The sequence below is a fragment of the Cupressus sempervirens genome, chromosome 7 (genome assembly GCF_028749045.1).
Source record: "Cupressus sempervirens isolate cs-2001-9-10 chromosome 7, ASM2874904v1, whole genome shotgun sequence".
Lineage (NCBI taxonomy): Eukaryota > Viridiplantae > Streptophyta > Pinopsida > Cupressales > Cupressaceae > Cupressus > Cupressus sempervirens.
The window spans coordinates 157,714,973-157,731,949 of NC_143124.1; positions in this window are offsets into that span (position 1 = coordinate 157,714,973).

The following is a 16,977-nucleotide window of genomic DNA, read 5'->3' on the forward strand; positions in this document are numbered from 1 at the left end:
TAGATACATCATAAGATCCTTTTAAGGGTTATGACCCCAATGTTGACAATTTGATAGGTTATACTAGTTCTGATGATGAAGATAAAGAAGAAAAAAAGAAAGAAAAAGATAAAAGGAAAGAGAAAGAAAAGGATAAGGAAGAATATATTGAAAAGAAAAAAGGAGAAAAATAAAAATCTAGCTACTTTAGAAGATGAGCTTAAGAGAGTGGATAATAAACTCAAAGCAAGTTGGAAGGTAATTATACAAGAAACATATCATTTCTCACCATAGTTAAAGTATGTTGAGATAGAGAAAGATACATCTAATAGTCATGCCCAATGACAAGGAGAAACAAAGAAGAAGAACAAGTAAAAAGAATAAAAATAGTTAGAGGAAAATAAGGAAACATCTACTAGTCAACAAGCAAATGAGGGAATGCAATAAATGGATACTAGTGACAATCAGCCCTTGCAACAATTAGTTGATGATTTTTCGAATATTGTGCAAATATAATTAATCACCCCAGTCATAAATGCAAGAAGAGATAAAACTAGTACATCACATCCACCACTAGAAATCTTGATTGCAAGCATGATGAGCACCACTCTATAGGTGGCAGTAAAGGATCCTAAAAAACAAATACTCAGATATTTTTCTATGTTGGCCACAAACATAATTATTGAGAAGAGTAATGGGAATAAAGAGACTCATGAAATTCTTGACAAAATAATGATGAAAATGGAGAGTGTGATAAATATTCTAATCAGAGAGGATAATCCATAGAAGAAGGAAGCCAAAGTCTTGGAAGAATTAGATAATAGCTTCTAGATTATGATTGAGGTAGCTACAGTCAAAACTAAACTAGGCATGATAAAAACTTGTTTAGAAAGGTGTGTCACAATGTAAAGGATGATCTAGCTAACTTAAATAGATCAATTAAGAAATTGAGAAGATGTGTGCGCAAAGGGAAGGAACTTTATGAGAAATGTGCATTGTCACATAACTATATTTAGACCTTCATCACCAAGATTAAAGAAAAGGAAAATAAGATGAAAGATGTGACAAAAGAAATCAAGAATGTAGATTCTCAGGTAATGAACTTTGAACAGACAATAATTAGGATATGTGATGAGCATAGATTGTTGGAAGAATCTAAGGAGTGATTATTGTAGAGATTGTCTTTATTAAGAGAACATTTAACACTAAAGATAGATACAACTCAAAAATAATTGGATGATTGCTTGAAAGAAAAATCTTCATAACAATTTTTATCCAGATTGTTAAGAAATAGAATTGGCATCATATGGACATTGTGCATTCAACATAGTCTCAAATTTAGTAAAAGATGCATGGAATTAAGGCTTAATCTACTTGAAGAGATTTTTTTTGATAGTATTTGATTATTGAATTGTTCATCAGCATCAAGAGTGAAGGTAGAACCAAAATTTTGATTTGTATATAGATTTTGACTCACCTTTTTCATAAATATGAAAATGAAAGTATGGAAAATTGTACATGTAATATGTAAAACTAGATATAAGGTAGAAACTATGATTGAAGGGGGAGTAGCATATGATTATTAAAATTAGGAGATATAAGGATGTAAGATGGTAAAATAGAAAATTGTCCATATTTTGAAAATTGCATGGCCATGTGAAAAATTTCACAAATTTTGAGATTTTGATTTTTTGGATAGTGGATTCTCCCATATGTTGCCATCAATGCCAAAGGAGGATATTATTAGAAATTTGATTAGGTAGATAGTATGGATTTTTTATTTATGGAAATGTATTTATTATTAAGTGATCATATTATGAAGATGATGTTTTGGTAGTAGGAATTAGAAAAGTGTCTAAGTGTCACATAGTTTATCTGTTAGCATAACTATAGTTTTGGCTTGCAAAATTAATTGACAATGTTGTGATGTGGAGCCTAATTAGACTTGGAGATTTATTTGATGCAATTTCCCTCAGATTATGATTAACATTACAGTCAAACCTATTATTAGTGACACACACTTAATTCATATTTTAAGTATCAACCGAGCTTATTGTATAGTTAATAGTATTAACCAAGCATTTTAGGCTTTACCAAGTTCTATAGTTGCTATTGAGTTTAAGGAATAGTATTCAGTTTGCACCGAGTAGTTTCTACCAAGATGGTGATCAATAGTGTAAACCAAGATTATTAGTGTTTAACAAGTTTCTCGGTGCAAACCAAGTTGTGCAGTGCTTACCAAGTTTGTCATTATAGTGATGTGAATCCAGTATTGACTAAGCCACTTAGTGTTAACCAAGCGACTCAGTTTATACTAAGCTCATAGTGATAGCATTGACCAAGCTATGCACTATGAATCAAGTGATTCAATTTATATACCAAGCTTTGTAGTATTCATTGAGTCACCAATGTAGACTAAGTTCATGACTACTTGGAAGTGATCAGTATTGATCAAAATTCTATGTCTATCAAGTACATGACACTGTTGAGCATTGATAGTGGATGCCAAGTATTAGAACCTCCCCAACCTAGTCTTCAGAACCCAAGTTCATATAGTTGGGCTGACTTTTTGTATTTTGTATAAACTTGTATTGTAGCCAACTTTTTTGATTTGTAAATTCGATTGGTATATCTGTATTGTATTGTATCACATCCAAGAGAAGAATGAAAGTAATGTAACAAGAAAAGAATAGCATAAGTGAAAAGTGCAAAGGCTACAACAATGTAAGTAGAAAAAAAGATTTATCTATCACAACAAGGTGATAATTACACTCAAAGGAATCTCATTTAGAAAACCAAGTTTCATATAATAGATCAACCATTGTTGCATCCTAATAGGTGGATCAGTTAAATCCTTTCACAAGGTAGACTTAATAGTCTTTTGTAAATCTCTTTACTGAGTGCATACTTCATTGTATGTTTGTAAATCCCTTTGCAAGATGGACCTAGAAATATTGATTGCTCCTAATAGGGTAGATCATAAGAAGTGATCATTGTAAGCCTTAACAAGACAACTTTATACTACAGTACTAAAATTTGTGGGTATCATCCCCACCCCAATTTTACTTTCTATTTGGAAGGTTTATGGGTCACCATAGTGTGTGTCAAAATGTTATGAATGTTTTAATGCTTTTAGCTTTTCATGCATACAATTAGCTCAAAATATACATGAAGGATTAATTGGTAAACAAAGATTAAGTTTTATTGGATATTGATACACCCCTCCCCTCTCAGTAACTAAGCCTATCATATAAATTTCCAACAATTGGTATCAGAGCTTTGTGGTTCTTAAAGAAAATTTTAACAACTTAAGAAAAGATCAAAGGCAATGGAGGTATTTAGACTTGGCAAGGCTATTAACAATTAAAAGTTGGATCTAGAATTGGCTATTGGGAAACTCAAGAAAGAAAAGCAAAAACTCTCTTAATCCTTAAAAAGAAGAAAAGATCTTACAATTTAGATGAATGACAAACTCTACATTGAAGAAAGAATTGAAGACATCTATTCAGAAATCAATTCAAAAAGAACTATTAGAAAAGAATGGTACACTTCAAGAAGAAGTAAGAAAGCTGAGAAGAGAAAGGAATTCAGTCAGTAAGATTGTGTGAAGTCATGGAAGAAAAAAACAAGATAAAAGAAGAGATAGAAGGAAAGAACAATGAAATTTAGCATCTATCCTTCAATAGGAAGACACCATTGATTAGCTCACCAATGTAAATGAAGAAATCATAAACCTAAGATCAAAGAATGAAAGATTACAAAATGATCTAAATATTGTAAAGAAAACCAATGAGAGAATGATGAAATCTCAAGTAGACATAAATCAATTGAATGAGAAAAGCCATTATATAAAAAAAGGAAAAGTAGGAATTGGATATATAGAAGAAGGTGAATCATCCAAGCAAGGAGCTCAAAAGAATCGAAGACCTACTTGCAATCACTATGGTAAACTAGGTCATACATCAAACAAGTGTTGGAGCAATAGAAAGAAAAATTCAATAGAAAATGTTATAATTATAATTAGCATGGTCATAGAGCTAATGAATGCAAAGAGAAACCTAAATTTGAAGCAAAACGTCATAAATGAAAGAAGCATGGGTACAAATCCTCTGAATACAAAACTAAGATATTGAATCTAGCACAATAGATTGTAAAAGCTATATTTGGTTGGGACTATAACACTTGGTGTAGATGTCATTACTGTGGAGAATTTGAACACATTGGAATGAATTGTGTAAAACTTCACATGAGGACACAAGACTCTACCAAAAGACCTTTCATTTGTATAGAACATGGTCACCTTGACAAGAAGTATATGAATACTAGAAGAATTGAAGATGAAAAGAAATTCAAGGCTGACACATCAAAAAGTAGATGAGATAGAAATGGATTATAAAATCTTCTAAGAATGCATGTCTGAGCAATGAAGCAAATATCACTCAAAAATTGGATGACTCAAGAATTTCCACTTGATCTCCCAAAAGGAGAATTGAAACTAGGATTCTAAAGTAGACATCTTACATTAGTTCAAGTCAATAGAATGAAAAGATCCATATCAGCATAAAAGATGCAAAGGGATCACCGTGCATTCAAGGAAATGCTAGTCATTACCGAGCAAGGTCAAGTTGCAAAACCCTACCGAGCAAGGTTAGGAGCTACTAAGATTTTTGTGTGGACACTGAGTCATGGATGACTCTATCAAGAATTTAATACAAGCCAAGTGGAAGATAGTCTATCATCTATCAAATGATCATACCAATAATTTATGGTGATTGAAGGGTGAAATTTGATATAAAGGAGTGAAATTGAATTCATTTGACCCCATGAATTTTCAAGAGCTATTTGTGTAGAGTGATTTCTCAGCATCTAAGAAGTCTATGAAAATCACTATTGAAGATTTATGTGTCTTTGCAAACCCTACTGAATGATAGCATCCACCAATAGCAAGATAAAGAAAGGATCTAAAATGTTGGTTCAAGGCATTGAATGGAAAGCACAAGATTTCAAGCTTTGTCTAGCTATTGCAAAAACCCTAGATCCAACCAGAGCACAATCTTAGATTCCATCCAAGGTACTATTGATTAATGATATTTGTTTGTATTTTCTATGTTTGATTCAAGACATTGGAACTCTAGAAATGGATGAGTCATTGCAAAAATTATGTGTGAATGGTGCTTTAAAACTAGAACATCAACACCTTGAAGTGAAGGGTTTGACTCACATTCCTCACATTGCATGAGAATTTTAGATTAAGTCCAAATAAGATTTATCCTCAGCCATGTGCATAATATGCAATTGTGATTGGAGAAACTTATCTTAATAATGAAGAAAATGATTCATAGGATCATAGGTCTTCCAATGCTAACCAAGGCAAAAATGACCAAAACCCTAAGTTGGGTAGAACTAGAGAAGAAAACTCTTTCCAAGTGGGATGAAAGGGGAATGAAGATTAGTTGTATGATGGATATGGAAATAAAGTCTAGAATACATTTCATTACACATAAGATAAGCAGCTCAAGTAGACTCAACAGTGTATCATGTGAAGGAGTAGATCTTGCATTCAAAGTGGTTAAGAATAATATGTTATTTGACCTATCTAAATTGATCTTGAATCAATTCAACAAGAATGTGGAAAGCATAAACACTTCAAAGAAAAATCCTTGTATGCTTAGTTAACTCTTAACTTGCCTATTTTTCTTTGTGAAATAGTTCTTCCCATCAAAATATACAATAGTATGGAGAAAAGATGTAAGTATTCTCTATCAAATAAATGACTATATACCAGAAATGGGAGAAAACTATGTCAGTATAATGGATAACTATTTGGATGCATTTAAGGACAAGATGAATGATAGATTCAGAAGCCCTAAGAAACTTGTTGAAGACTACAAAGATTATAGTTGTTTCATGATTGATTGTGATAAAGTGTACATACAAGTAGTAAGAGCAAGAATTGTGTGGGTCAAGCCTCTAGGTTATGAGGTTCATATAGATGAAACCAAGGATATCATTGAAGTACTATTAAATGAGCTTGTTGATCCAAAACCCACATATTTTGGCACTTATTAGTAAACAAAAGCTAGAATAGAACTTGAAATAAAACTCCCTCATGTGTTCAATAAAGAGAAGAAAAGGATAGCTAAACTAAAAAAGCTAGCTCCACACTCCTGTTGACTAAAGGTAAAGGATATGATATTGAGGAAGATGACGCAAAAGATGAAGAGAAGTTAGAAGAAGAAGATCTTGTAAAGAAGAAAGGTAAGGTTATTATAACCAAACTTGCAAAATCATCTACTGAAGTGTTCACAAGTAGGGAATCTAGGAAGAAACAAGGAGGAGATATAATCTTCAAACATCCACCACCCACATCCCAAGAAAAGATGAATAAAAATGACTCTAGAGTCTTAATGGAAAATTTCAAATCACTGAGGTATGAGACAAGAACTATAGAGGAGTAGAAGCAAATTGAAGACTTGGTTATATATAAGTTGGGTAAATGGAAATATATTTAGCATGAATGTTGATTCCATGGGGGAGCATTGTAGAACATTGATATGATGTATTCGTGACTGTGTTTGTCATTGATGTCAACATAGTAATAAGTTTGTAAAGATTGAAAAAGCAATAGGCTGTGATTTTTGTATTAAGAACAATATATTACTTATAAGTTAATGTGTAGTTTCTAGTGCATACTACAGTATGTCTTCATTACAAGGGTAAGTGTGAAAAACCTAATTTGATAGTGTATAGAAGATATGATTGATCTACAGAGAACCTTATGGAAATAGAGTATTAGGAAAGTAGTTCCTATTGTGTGATTACTGCAGTTCATCACAAATATAGTGAAAGATTGCACAATTAACTGGATATAGTATACTAGTTGTTTATGTTGTCAAAGAGTGTGCATGTATGGAAGTCACATGTGTGAAATTTTTTCTATAACTATAAGCTGTCAACATTAATTAAATGTGTATTCATTTAATTAATGTAGTATAATTAAGTGGGAAGATGACTCAAGGATTTATTATTGAGCATAGCATAAAGGAAAGATGTTTTCCATGTTTCACATATATAGAGTAGATAAGACTTGTGAGTTATTGAGTAGCAGAGTGACTTACCAATGTGTGTAAGTGACCTTAAGGGTTATTGTTACTAAGTAGAGAATTTGAGATCTAATTGTATGATTTGAAGGAGAAGAAGTCCAACATACTAGATAGAAGAAGTAAAATCTTTTTTCACATCTATTATTTTGAAAGGAATAGTACCGAGGTCAATTGAATAGTGAGTTCATTGATATGATTCTAATGTTGTTTGAACAATGGGTTTAGTTGTCTTCCACAACTCCTAACAGGGTTGGTACAACTCCTAATAGGATTAAAATCTTCTAATAGAGATTCAAATCTCCTAATATGAACTCTTTGTACTAAATGTTGTAATAGACTCCTAACATGTCCATCCTCTAGCAAGAAATATTTATATTTGTACATCATCTTGTGGGCATCATTTCCACTAGGGTTTTTCCTAGTCAACATATCTGGTGTAATTGTTTATCTACATCTTTATGCTTGATGTTTACTTTGGTTCAATAGTTAAGTTTGTTTAAAGAGGATAAATGTTTTAATTTTTGATTAACTAATTCACCACCCCCCCCCCCCCCTCCTAGTTTTCTTGATGGACTATTATTTCTAACAAATATTCTCTAGACCAACTTGCTCAACAAATTCCAAGTGATTTAATGGTGAAAATCAAGCCAAGATGGGAACATGCTATGAAAATTGCTAAAGAGATATATATGAGCAGACCTTGAGGCAACTCATGTCTAGCTTGAATGACAAGGAGGTGAAGGAATCCATCAAGAAAAATGAAGAGAAACTTACATGAAGTTTAACACTTGCTTGATATTGATTAATGACATTGAACATGTGGTAAGGAATGTAAACAACACGTGAAAAAATATGTTCAATCTTCATAAGAAAAGTGATTTTGTTGTTAATGTTAGTGATAAGGATGATGGTGGTGAAGATGACAAGGAAGAAGAAGGAAATGATGGAGAACAAATATATTATGACAATATAGATGATGAGGAATAGGAACAAGAAGCTACCAAGGAATATCTCCTTGAGGTTCAAAATATTGAGGAGACCAACCCTGAGAAGATTGTAGAAATAGTCACAACTTCACTTCCTCATTCTCCAAGAAAAACATTGAAGACATCAAGCTTAGAAAAAGTTGTACTATAGAATTGGTTGTGTCAAACATTGCAAGTTCAAGCACTCAAACAATATTAGCACTTGTTCAACTTAGTATCTTATTGACAGAAGTGACAAGCACTTCATCTACTAAGCAATCAACACTTCCTCCTCTATCAATTTTGGTTATACAAGGTGTTTCTTTAATAAGTGTAGTATCTATTTTTTCTACTACTTGTACTATTTCTACTATTGTTTCCATTCTGAGTATGAAATTAATAAGTACAAAGATAGTTGAGACCAAGCCTCAACCAAGTACAAAATTTTTGAGTAAAGGCAAAGAAAAGGAAGAAGAAATTGATCTTGATGAGGAGACAGTCATCCTAAATTGGGACATCTCCAATCTTAATCTTAATCAGATGCATATATTTGGAGAGCTACTTTAGAAGAAATCCAAGTAGTAGAGGCTTAGAAAAGAAAGAAATAAAGAATTTTGAGTGCTTGAAGATGCTAAGAATATTCTTGCAGAGGCACTCAAGATAAAGGTTGATACTTCTCAACCAATTTTGGCCTAGTTAGCAAAAGTAGTCTAGAAATTCAACAAAGATTTACATGGACAAGAGAATTTTTTGTTAAAAGAAGACAAGAAATTTGAGAATAAAGTTTTGGAGCTAGTAGTATAGCAGATTGCAATTCATCAAGTAGACTTTTCTACTCACTAATACATTTGGTACCAAATTGCAATGGCAGTGTCGTTGCAATTTTTTCGTCACAACCTTGTCATCGTTGCAATTGTGATGGTAGACTATCATAATTGTGATGACGAATACTGTCACAATTGCGACAATGACAAGGTTGTGATGGAAAAATTGCAACGACACTGTCGTTGCAATTTGGTACCAACTGTATTAGTGACTATTCTAGAATCATTGGAGACCTCTTGCAACAATGTAACTTCTTTATTCGGTAAACTTTGTGACACTTCCATTTTCACTAAGGAAATTAAAGATAAACTTTCAAATATTGATGAAGATCTAAAGAAAAGTGCACAAGAGTTGTAACTTGACCTGAGTTATAGCTCTGCCCACTATAAAAAGATTAGATTTCTAACTGATATGCAACAAAAATTGCTAAGAGAAGAAGCCAAGATAAGAGCTACACTGGAAAACATATAAGGAATAATTCTCCTGAACACGGATGCATTGTATAAACATATTGCACATGCTAAAAGCCTCATCCATGATAACAACTTCTCTATTGTAGGCCACATGATAGAACTATCAGTAGAAGTTCAAATTGCATTCACACAAGCAAGGTGTTGCATGAAAATTGGGACAAGACAATGGCACTAATTCTAAAGGTACATTCTAATTTCTTTTCAAATTTTGGTATTACTATATAGAATACACTTGTGGCATTTATGCCAAAAAAGGGGAGATGATGTATATAGAGTGTATTGTAAAAAGGGGAGAAGATGAGAAAATGTATATAGTATTGTATATATATGTATGGGGGAGCATCATATTATCATACTATCATACATATACATATATAGATATTCAGAGAAACATCCCTTAACAAAACTAATTTTGAAAAATTTGAAAAAGAGAGTACTCTATCAAGTTGAAGACACAAGATGAAGAATAAAGTTTGTTATTATTAGTGACACACACTTATTTAGATAGTAAGTATCTACCGAGCTTATTGTATAGTGAACGGTATTTAGCAAGCATTTCAAGCTTTACTAAGTTCTATAGTTGCTACTAAGTTCAAGGAACATTATTTTATTTGCACCAAGCAATTTCTACCAAGATGGTGGTTTGTAGTGTAAATTGAGCATCTTAGTGTAAACCAAGTTGTGTAGTGCTTACTGAGTTCACAATTGTAGTGATATGAATCTAGTGTTGATTGATCCACTCAATGTTAGCCAAGTGATTTAGTTTATACTAAACTTATAGTGATAGCATTGACCAAGCTATGTAGTGTGAATCATGTGATTTAGTTTATATGTCAAGTTTGATAGTATTCGATGAGTCACTAGTGTAGACTAATTTCAAGACTACTTAGAAGTGATCAGTATGGACCGATCTTCTATGTCTTCCAAGTGCATGGCAATATAAAGCATTGACATTAAATGTCGAGTATACAAATATCACCAAGCTAGTCTTTAGAACCTGAGTTCTTGTAGTTGGGCCGACCTTTTGTGTTTTGTATAAACTTGTACTCTACCCAACTTTGTTGATTTACAATTTGGATTGGTATATATGTATTATATTGTATCACATCCAAGAGAAGAATGAAAGTAACATAACAAGTAGAGAAGAGTATAAGTGTGAAGTAGAAAGGCTATAGTAGTATAAGAAGCAACTAAGATTTATCTATCATAGAAAGATGATCATTACACTCAAAGGAATCTCATTTAGCAAAACAAATTGTAGATCAGAGATCAGCCACTATTTCATCCTAATAGGTCGATCAGTTAAATCCTTTCACAAGGTAGACTTAATAGTCTTTTGTAAATCTCTTCACCAAGTGCATACTTCATTTTATGTTTGTAAATCCTTTTGCAAGGTGGACCTAGTAGTCCTTATTTCCCCTAACAAGGAAGATCATTACATATGATCATTATAAGCCTTAATAGGCCAACTTTATACTACATTACTAAAGTTTCTGGGTATCATCCCCACCCATTTTTACTTTCTATTTGGAAGGTTTCTAGATCACCATATTGTGTGTCAAAATGTTAATTGGTAAACAAGGATTAATTTTTATTGGTTACTAATTCACCCTCCCCTCTTAGTAACTTAGCCTATCATATATATTTCCAAAAATTATTTTTATGGGGGTTTGAGGCTAGCACCCCTTGTGGAGTCTCAGGGCAATGCCCTCATGATGATTTTTAGAGGAAGCACCCTCAAAGAAAAAAATGACTCTACTATTGCAAAAGGCATCAGTTGTTATTTTTCTATTGGACAACTTATTCTAATCCTAATTTTATAAGAAGAAAAAGCTTGTATAAAATGGTCTAGGGATTTCATAATGTATGATGAGATTGTAGCTTCTTTCGATGGTATTGAGTTGTATAGGATTGTGGATTATAATCATTGAATAGTAATAATATTCAACTCAAGATGTTGGTGGATGTAGCCTAGGGATTAGGTGAACCATGCTAAATATTTATGTCTTGTATTCTCTTCTATGTGATCTATTATTTTTAAGTACTAGTTATATTTGCATGTAAATGTTATTTATGTATGTTGTTGATTTTAACAATTGGTGTCAAAGCCAAACTTTCATTATTAATTTTTAGCTATCCTCTATAGGAAGGTCTAATGGTTGAGTGAGAGAAATAGAAGATAAGGATGAAGCTAAACTTTGAGAAGTTTAGTGGATACAACTTTCAATTATGGAAAATACAAATGGAGGACTATCTCTATCATAAATATTTATGGTAGCCATTGGAAAGAAAATCCAAAAAACATGAAACTTTGATAGATAAGAAGTGGAAAATTTTGGATAGAAAGACACTTGGAAGTATTCAATTATGATTGGTACCATTAGTGACATTTAACATTACAAAATTAAAGATGAAGGAAGAGTTTATGCAAACCCTAGTAAATTTTTACAAAAATCCCTTCACTTCAAATAAGGTATTTTTCATGAAGTGTTAATTTAATATGAAGATGATAGAAGGTGTATCTATTGTAGATCATTTAAACAAGTTTAATATGGTTGCTAGTTATTTTTATTATATTTTCATGTTAATTTGGATGAAGAGATTAGGGTTCTCTTGATTTTTTGTTCTTTGCAAAAGTTGGAATGGCTTGGTCATGGTTGTGAGTAATTCTATTTCTTGATCTAATACCCTAAAATTTGATGATGTGATTGGTGTTATTCCAAGTGGGTAAACTAGTAGGAAAACTCATGTAGATCTACATCAAGAAGTTCTTTGAACACACAAAGTAGAGGTAGACTGAGAAAGAGAGGAAGTAATTCTAGAAATCATAGGAAATCAAGACGAAAATCAAAGGAGAAGAAGTCTTAATCTAGAGGACTAAGAGATTGTTGGTACTATGGGAAGCTAGGGCATCAAAAGAAAGATTATTAGACTTGAAAGAATAATGAAGGAGATAAATTAGAAGGGAACATGGAGGTAAATGTGGTAAATAGAAAATACGAAGAGGATGGTTTTCTTATTTCTTTAAAAAGTGTTGATGATTCATGGGTTCTAGATTTAGGGGCTTCATTTCATGGCACTCCCCATAGAAGTTATTTCTTAGATTATGTCCAAGGGGATTTTGTGATTGTTTATTTACGGGATAATGAGCCCCTATCATATTATTGGAAAGGAAGAAATTAAGGTTAAGTTAAACAATGGGAATCATTGGCTACTACAAGACGTGAGACATGTTCCAAGGCTAAGTAGGAATTTAATTTTAGTAGGAAAATTGGATGATGAGGGTTGTGTAATTACTTATAATGAAAAAAAGTGGAAGGTTTGAAAAGGTCCCCTTGTAGTAGGGACCTTATATCTTTTTATAGGTCATATTATTTCTTCTACTTTAATAGTTTCAAAGAAATTTGTATATTTAAGAACAATTGTTGTAGTTGAGCACATACAACAAACAGTTGTAGATTTTGATACAATATTATGGCACAACAGACTTGGGAACTTGACTGAGAAAGGTATGAAATTACTTTATTTAACAAAATTTTTACTAGGTCTATAATATGTCAATATGGATTTATGTAACATTTGTGTGTATGGAAAACAAAAGAGAGTGATATTTGTGAAGAGTGAGAAGGAAAAGAAAAATGAGAAACTAGAGCTTCTACATACACATGTATGGTGACCATCTCAAGTATATTTCCTTACTAGCTCTCATTATTATGTTACATTTATTGATGATGCAACTATAAAAGTATGGGTTTATTTCCTTACACAAAAATTGATGTGTTTCTAATTTTTAAGAAATATAAATGCTTAGTTGAAAATGAGACTAGTAAGAAGCTAAAATGTCTCAAATCTAATAATGGTGGTGAGTATTGAAGAAATTAATTTGAATATTATTGCTCTACTAATTCTATTCTTACACAAAAAAAAATTCCAAGGACTCCACAATAAAATTGAGTGGCTGAACACATGAATAGGACAATTATGGAGCGTGTATAGATTATGAGATTGTAAGTTGACCTATCCTTCAATATGTGGGTAGACATTGTCAATACTACTATATGTTTTATTAATAGAATTCCCTCTACTCCTCTGGGATATGGTATTCTAGAGGAAGCATGGACTGGTAAGAAGGTGAGTTATTCTTTTCTAAAAACATTCGGTTGTGAAGCATTCCACATATAGTTTTTGAAGATAGAACTAAGTTGGAAGTTAGCTCAAAGAAATATGTATTTTTTGGATATGGCATTGATGAATTTGGTTATATTCTTTTGGATTTTAAAATTATAAACTTGTAAGAAGCAAGGATGTCATTTTAATTAGAAAGTGTTTCACAAATATATAGTGTATCGACATGAGAAGAAAGAAAATGATTATGTAGTGATAGATGACACTCCAAAATATGATGTTCCAGTAGTTCCTCATTCTTTGCAACAATTGAAATAATAAATACCACACACCTTAGTGAATATTAGATGGTCAACAAGGCTAAGTAGGCCTCTTGAAAGATTTTATCCCTCTTTGTATTGTATTTTATGAATAGATGCTAATGAATTTGAATATTATGATGAAGATGTGTAGGTTGATACAAAGATTAAGTGGGAGTCTGCAATAAAAGAAGAAATGAAGTCTTTACTAAAAAATAAGACTTGGGATTTATGTAAGTTACCTATAGGTAAAAGGGATTTATAGAATAAATGGGTTTATAGGTTGAAAGAAGAGGATGGAGGTAAGAAAATATTTAAAGCTAGGTTAGTTATAAAAGGATTTGAACATAAAAGGGGCATTGATTTGGATGAAATATTTTACCTTGTTGTTAAAATGACTTCTATTCATATTATTTTAAGTATTGTCACTACTAAAGATTTGCATTTGGAGCAACTTGATGTTAAAAAAACCTTTCTTCATGTAGATTTGGATGGAGAGACATATGGTATAGCACAAAAATTTGAGGTCAAAGGTAAGGATAACTTAGTGTGTAGATTGAAGAAAAGTTTATATGGCTTGAAGCAAGCACCTAAGAAATGGTATCTTAAATTTGATAGTTTTAAGCATGAGCATGGTTACACTCAGTGTCATTCTAACCATTATTTTTATTTTAAGAGGATAGATGATGATAGCTACATTATTTTATCTATATATGTTGATGATATTCTTTTAGCTAGGTCTAATATGGATCACATTAAAAGGTTGAAATGATAGTTATCACATTCATTTTCTATGAAGGATTTGGGGGAAGCAAAAAAATCCCATGTATTAAGATTTGTAGAGATGGGAAAAATAAAAAATTGACTTTATCTTAGGTTGATTATATTGCAGAGGTGTTAAAATGTTTCTCTATGGAGAATGCTAAAAAAATTGTCACGCATTTACCAAAAGAGGAGGCTAAAATTTCCAAGGTATCTTATGCTTCAACTATAGGGATCTTAATGTGTGCCATGGTATGTACTAGGCCATATATTGCACATGCAATGGGAGTTGTTAGTAGGTGTATGAGTCATCCTAGAATTGAACATTAGAATGCAATTAAATGGATTCTCAAATATTTGACAGGAGTGTCTAATAACTGTTTACATTTTGGCAGCTCTTCTAAGAAATTTATAAGGCTATGTTGACTCAGATTTGGTAGGGGATATTGATATCGGTTGGAGAACCATAAGTTATGTATTTACTACTGGTGGGAAAATATTGAGTTGGATTTCTTGGTTGTAGATGGTTAATGTTTTTTTCACTACAGAGGCAGAGTATATTACTGCAACCAAGGCAACCAAGTAGATGATATGGCTCCAATTGTTCATAGAATAATTGGGACACTCACAAAGGGATAATTATTTATTTATAGATAGCCAAAGTGTCATTAATCGTGCCAAGAATTATGGTCTACATTCAAAGACAAATTACATACAATGATTGTACCTTTTCTTTGGGTTAGTTTTGGATAATGGATAGTTAAAGCTAGAGAAGATACATACAAATGATAATCCAACATATATATTTACCAAGGTAGATACAAGAAAGAAGTTGAACTCCTCTTTAGCATCAATTGGTCTTTGAGACTAAATAAAATAAAAGAATAGAAGATTCCAGGATGGTTTTATATTCCATTGGGAGCTATAAGTTTAGTAGTGCTATGATTAGTCTCCAAGTGGGAGGTTATTTTTGTAGAGTCTGGTCAATCTACAAGTGGGAGATTATTTTGATGTGGAGCCTAATCAGATTTGGAGGTTTATTTGGCATGATCTTCCCTAGATATTGTTATGAGGGTTTAGAGGTAGCACCCCTTATAGGGTCCTGGGCAATGCTTCAGATGTGTTCCCTATTTTAATATAGGGTGGGGTCAAGGGGTAACATTCCAATGAGGGTTTTCAGAAGCAACACCCCTAGAGTCAAAAATGACTTTACTAACTAAAAATGTGTTGGCTATTATTTTTCTATCATGACTTATTCTAGCCCTAATTTTGTAAATGGAAAAATCTTGTATAAAATGGCTTAGAGTTAGGGATTTCATAATGTATAAAGAGATTATAGCTTCTTGTAGTAGTATTGAGTTGTAAGGGATTGTGGATTGTAAATACTGGATAGTTATAATATTGGACTTCATGTTGGTGGATGTAACCCATGGATTGGGTGAACCACATTAAATATTTATGTCTTGTGATCTCTTTTGTTTGATCTATTATTTTTTGATATTGGTTATATTTGCATGTAATTATTATTTGTGTCCATGGTTGATCCTAATAAATAACATTTTGGCACTTGATGATTCATTATGATTAGTATGTATGGAGACATTGAGGATTTAGTGATCGTGGCTATGCACGGGTAGAATAGAATAGAGATAAGGAATTGAATATTGTAAGTTAAGGATTCTTTTTGTTTAGAAAAATAATTAATGGACCAATTAGGGATGACATTCTAGATGTTAATCCTAAGTGAGAAAAAGTAAATTTTATATTTTAGGACACATGTGATGGTATCAAGGATGACAGAATAAAAAAATATGTTATAAAGGATAGAACTTCTGATCTTAATTTGTGTGTGGTTATTGTGATAACTATGCCAAAATTTTGTGATGCAAATTTATTGATCCAAAAAGTAGATGTAGTACATATGAATATAGTGTAATAATCTACAAAGATCAAATCAGATATTGATGATATCATCATTGCTAAGGGTTTTGTACCTATTCCTTTTGTACACACAATATCATTGTATATTGCATGTATGGGTAGTGGGCTCATCTTGTATACATATTTTAATTATAATATCATCTCCTAATAAGGTTAAGGCTTCTAAAAAGGACCAAGACACTATATGAATTTAATAGACTCCTAACAGGGTCAATATCTTCCACAAGATACTTTTGGTTAGGGGGTCATTTTATGGGTACCATCTCCACCAAAGTTTTCCTTTGGCTAGCGGTTCCCTAGTTCACAAATAATGGTGTTATGAGTTGCATTAAGTTAGTATTATGTTTACTTTTTAGTTTGATCACATGTGCATAATTTAAGGTTATAAATGATATCCATAGTTGGACAAAAATTGTGAAATACAAATTCACCCCCCACCCCCTCTCATTATTTCAAATTTCTAATAGACAATGAGAGGAGATAAAAGGGATTTCAAATGGACACA